The sequence below is a fragment of the Dromiciops gliroides genome, chromosome 4 (genome assembly GCF_019393635.1).
Source record: "Dromiciops gliroides isolate mDroGli1 chromosome 4, mDroGli1.pri, whole genome shotgun sequence".
In the NCBI taxonomy this organism is placed as follows: domain Eukaryota; kingdom Metazoa; phylum Chordata; class Mammalia; order Microbiotheria; family Microbiotheriidae; genus Dromiciops; species Dromiciops gliroides.
This window is the reverse complement of record NC_057864.1, coordinates 333003514-333009254: the sequence shown is the minus strand read 5'-3', so window position 1 is coordinate 333009254 and position 5741 is coordinate 333003514. Positions and strand designations below refer to the sequence as shown.

At 36.6% G+C, this 5741-nt stretch overlaps 1 pseudogene; it reads left to right on the top strand.

Annotated features, from left to right (window-relative positions):
- The first annotated feature begins 3830 nt into the window (after nt 1–3830).
- Nucleotides 3831–4367, top strand: LOC122726626 (annotated as a pseudogene).
- The last annotated feature ends 1374 nt before the right edge of the window (nt 4368–5741 follow it).

The following is a 5741-nucleotide window of genomic DNA, read 5'->3' as shown; positions in this document are numbered from 1 at the left end:
GAACTTTGTTGGTCATGTATAGAAATGCTGATGATTTATGTGGGTTTTTTATATCCTGCAACTTTGCTAAAGTTGGTAATTATTTCAAGCAGTTTTTTAGTCGATTCTTTAGGATTCTCTAAGTATACCATCATATCATCTGCAAAGAATGAAAGTTTTGTTTCCTCTTTGCATATTCCATTTCCTGTAATTCCTTTTTCTTCTCTTATTGCTATAGCTAACATTTCTAGTATGATATTAATTAATAGAGGTGATAATGAACATCCCTGTTTCAACACTGATCTTTTTTGGGAATGCCTCTAACTTACCCCCATTATATATGATGCTTGCTGATAGTTTTAGGTAGATACTGCTTATTATTTTAAGAAAAGCTCCACCTATTCCTATGCTATCTTGTATTTACAATAGGAATGAGTGTTGTATTTTGTCAAACACTTTCTCTGCATCTATTGAGATAATCATATGATTTTGGTTAGTTTTGTTATTGATGTGGTTGATTATATTAATAGTTTTTCTAATGTTGAACTAGCCTTGCATTCCTGGTACAAATCCCACCTGGTTACAGTGTATTATCCTGGTGCTCACTTGCTGTAACCTTCTTGCCAATATTTTATTTAAGATTTTTGCATGGATATGCATTAGGGAAATAAGTCTGTAATTTTCTTTCTCTGTTTTGGCTCTGGCTGATTTAGGTATCAACACCATATTTGTGTCATAAAAGGAATTTGGTAGAAATCCATCTTCACCTATTTTTCTACGTAGTTTCTATAGTATTTGAATTAATTGTTCTTTAAATGTTTGAGAAAATTCACTTATAAACCAATTGGGCCCTGGAGATTTTTTCTTAGGGAATTCATTAATGGCTTGTTCAATTTCTTTTTCCAACATGGGCCTATATAAGAATTTTATTTCCTCTTCAGTTAACCTCGGCAATTTGTATTTTTGTATATATTCATTTATTTCATTTAGATTGTAAGATTTATGGCATACAGTTAGACAAAAAAGCTCCTAACTATTGCTTCAATTTCCACTTCATGGATGGTGAGATCACCCCTTTCATTTTTGATACTGGTAATTTGGTTTTCTTCTTTCTTTTTTTAAAATCAAATTAACCAAAGGTTGATCTATTTTATTGTTTTTTTTCATATAACCAGCTCTTAGTTTTATTGATTCATTCTATAGTTTTCTTGCTTTGAATTTTCTTAATTTCTCCTTTAATTTTCGGTATTTCTAATATAGTATTTTGTTGGGGATTTTTAATTTGTTCTTTTTCTAGCTTTATTAGTTGAATGCCCAATTCATTGATCTCCTCTTTCTCTTTTTTATTCATGTAAGCATTTAGAGATATAAAATTTCCTCTAAGCACTTTGGCTGCATCCCATAGGTTTTGGTATGTTCTCTGATTGCCATTCTCTTGGATGAAGTTATTGATTGTTTCCATTATTTGTTGTTTGACCCATAGATTCTTTACAATGAAATTATTTAGTTTCCAACTGATTTTCAGTCTACCTTTCCATGGCTTGTTATTATATGTAATTTTATTGCATCATGATCTGAGAAGGATGCATTTACTATTTCTGCCTTTGTAAATTTGACTATGTGTTTTTTGTTCCCTTGTACATAGTCAATTTTTGAGTATGTTCCATGTGCTGCTGAGAAAAAGCTTTTTTCCTTTCTATGCCCATTCAGTTTTCTCCAGATATCATATCTAACTTTTCTAATATTCACCTCTTTAACTTCTTTCTTATTTATTTTGTGTTTAAATTTATCTAATTCTGACAGGGGAAGGTTCAGATTCTCCCACTAGTATAGTTTTGCTGTCTATTTCCTGTTATATTTAACTTATCCCCTAAGAATTTGGGTGCTAGACCACTTGGTGCATACATGTTTAGTATTGATATTACTTCATTATCTATCATAACTTTTAGCAAGATGTAGTTTCCTTCCTTATCTCTTTTAATTAGATCTATTTTAGCTTTTGCTTTGTCTTAGATAAGGATGGCTACCTCTGATTTTTTTTTACATCAGCTGAAGCATAATATATTTTGCTCCAACCTTTTACCTTTACTCTGTGTGTATCTCTCTGCTTCAAATGTGTTTCTTGTAAACAACGTATTGTAGGAGTCTGATTTTTAATCCGCTCTGCTTTTCACTTCTCTTTTATGGGAGAGTTCACCCCATTCACATTCAGAGTAAAGATTATTAACTGTTTATTTCCCTCCATCCTCTTTTCCTCTTTGTTTTTCCTTCTTTCACCCTATTCCTCTTGAACAGTGTTTTGCTTCTGACCACTGGCCCCCTCAATCTGCCCTCCCTTTTATCAGCTGCCCTTCTTTTTCTTGCCCCTTTCCCCCCTGCTTCTGCCCTCCCTTCTATCAATCCTTTCCCCCTTCCCTTTTTGTTTCCTTAAAGAGTAAGCTAAGTTCCTTTGTAACAAATGGGTGTGTATATTATTCCCTCCCTGAACCAAATCTGATGAGAGTAAGGTTTCAACAATTCTCAACCCTCCCTTCATTTCCTCTATTATAATGGGTTCTTTTTGTGCCTCTTCATATGATGTAATTATCCCCATTCCACCTACCCCTTCCTCTCCTCCCCCTAGTCTTCTTTAATTCTACCCCTTAAGTTTCTTTATATCATGACATCAAAGTCAATTTAATAACAATACATTAACAGAGATACAGATCCCAAGAGTTAAAAGTATAGTCCTCTCTCAAATTTAACATCATTGAACAACTTTCCATCCCTCCCCCCTGCCTCCTCTGCCTTGTGTACCTCTTTATATTTCTCTAGAGTCTCGTATTTGGAGATCTAATTTCCTCTTCAGTTCTGGTCTTTATCTCAGGAAGTCTTGGAAGTCCCCTATTTCATTGAATGTCCGTCTTTTCCTCTGAAATATAAAGCTCAGATTTGCTGGGTAGTTGATTATGGGCTGTAATACAAGCTCCTTTGCCTTCTTGAATATCATATTCTAAGCCCTGCATTCCTTTAATGTTGAAGCTGCCAGGTCCTGTGCAATCCTGACTATGGCTCAATTATATTTAAATGGTTTCTTTATGGCTGCTTGAAATATTTTCTCCTTCATCTGATAATTCTGGAGTTTGGTTACAATATTTCTTGAAGTGTTCCTTTTGGGGTCTCTTTCAGTAGGTGATCAGTCAATTCTTTCAATGGTGTTTTTATCCTCTGATTCTGCAATTTCAGGGCAGTTGTCCTTGATAATTTCCTGGAGTATGGTGTCTAGTCCCTTGGCCATAGTTCCACATGGCTCAACAGAATGTTTGAATCAGTTTACAACTTTACCAAGAGTATATTAATGTCTCATTTCCCCCATATTCCCCACAACATTTGTCATTTCCCTCTGATGTCCTATTATCCAATTCAATAGGTATGATATAGTACCCAGAATTCTTTTGACCTGAAACTCTCTAATCAATAGTGAGTTAGAGCATTTATTTTTTCATATGCTATGGGTGGCTTTGATTATTTCATCTGAAGACTTCATTTCTTTTGATTATCTATCAATTGGGGAATGGCTCTCATTTAAAAAAAAATTAGACTCCGTTCTCTATGTGTATGAGAACTGAGGCCTATCAGACAAACTTGCTTCAAGGTTTGTTTGTTTGTTTGTTTTTTCCACAGTTACTATTGCTAACTGTATGACTCTCCATCCTATTCCCTCCCTTTGATATTTACCCTATTGTCTACCTTCTTTTACCCTATCATTCTTCAAAAGTGTTTTGCTTCTAACTGCTCCCTCCTCTGGTCTGCCCTTCCTTACTTCAGGTAGTCCAATAATTCTCAAATTATCTCACTTCCAGTTTTCCACCATGGCACAGGATCAAGGTGAAAAGGAAAACACCATGAAGGAACTGTGCATTGGAAAGCTCTGCCTCAACATCTGTATTGGGGAGAGTGGGGATCACCAGACCAGGGCTACCAAAGTGTTGGAGCAGCTCACAAGCCAAACACCAGTGTTCTGCAAAGCTCACTATACTGTCAAGTCTTTTGGAATCAGGAGAAATAAGACAATCTGAGTTCACTGTACAGTCTGTGGAGCCAAAGCTGAAGAGATTCTGAAGAAGGGGCTAAAGGTGTGAGAATGTGAGTTAAAGAAAAATAACTTCTCAGACAGAGGCAACTTTGGCTTTGGGATTCAAGAGCATATTCACCTGGGGATTAAGTATGGCCCAAGCATTGACAAATATGACTTGGACTTCTATGTGGTGCTGGGCAGGGCCAGCTTCAATATTGCAGAGAAAAAGTGGAGGACAGGCTGCATTGGGGCCAAACACATAATTGGCAAAGAGGAAGCCAGGAACTGGTTCCAGCAAAAGTACAATGGCATCATCCTTCCTGGCAAATAAAGTCCTGTTTTCTATAAAAGATCAATAAAATGATTCCTGAAAAAAATAATATCTCTCCAGGATCTATTTTCCAAATCAGCTGTTTTTCCAAGGAGATATTTCACATTGTCCTCTATTTTATCATTCATTTTTATTTACTTCATTGTGTGTTGTTTTCTCATAAACTCCTTAGCTTCCATTTGCTCAATCCTAATTCTTAAGCAATTATTTTCTTCATACAGCTTTTGTATCTCCTTTTCCATTTGGCTTTTCAAGCAGCTGACTTTTTTTAATGATTTTCCTACATCACTCTCATTTCTCTTTCCATTTTTTGCTCTTCAAATCCTTTTGGGTTTTTTTGAGGGCTTCTATGGCTGGAGACCAATTCATATTTTTATTGCAAGATTTGGATGTAGGAGCTTTGACTTTGTTATCTCTTTCTGAGGATGTATTTTGATCTTCCTTGTTACCAAATAAACTTTCTAAAGTCAGCATCTTTTTCTGTCTTCTCATTTTGCCAGCCTATTTCTTGTCTTTTAACTCCTTAAAGTAGGGCACTGCTTCCAGGGTGCAGTGTCCCAAGTTTTATGGGATCTGACATTGTATGATTTAAGAAGAAGCATGTTCTGCACTCCTCTGACCTGTGCTCTGGTCTGAAGTAACCACAGGTCTGGTTCCTCTTTAACCCAGGAACAAATTTCTTTTTCACTGTGTAAGCCTTGGGCATGCCTGTGGGCTGCCACTCAAGACTGCTTCCTGAATCCCAGCACAGGCAACAGAAAAGAGTTCCATCTCAGTGCCAGCAGAGAGCCCTGCAACTTACTCTCACCCAACCACTCAAACCCCTCACTGGAGCCTTGAGTTGAGTCCCAGAAGTAGCCAGTGCTACAGCCAATTCAGAGCCTCCCTCAAGGCCAGTCTGGGCAACACTCTCATCCTGCTCCAAGAATTGTCATATGGCATTATTTGGAGCTACTTCTGAATCTTATTTTTAAAAGAAATAAATATTTTTGGGTTAAGTTGGTGAACTCTTCAAAGCAATTAAGGTAAGCACAATGTAGGTGCCAAATATTTGCTTGTGGATTTCCCCTCCCTGTATCTAGAGGGATACTTGGTTTTTAGATTTTAAAGGAAACTGTCTTATTTATAGTATTTCTACAGTACGTCTTGAATTTTTTTGTTTGTTTGTTTGTTTTTTTGGTGGGGCAATGAGGGTTATGTGACTTGCCCAAGGTCACAAAGCTAGTAAGTGTCAAATGTCTGAGGCTGGAGTTGAACTCAAGTCCTCCTGAATCCAGGGCTGGGACTTTATCCACTGTACCACCTAGTTGCCATCCCCCGCTTATGTCTTGATATTTTAATCTGCCTCCATACCACTTCCAGAATAAAATACAA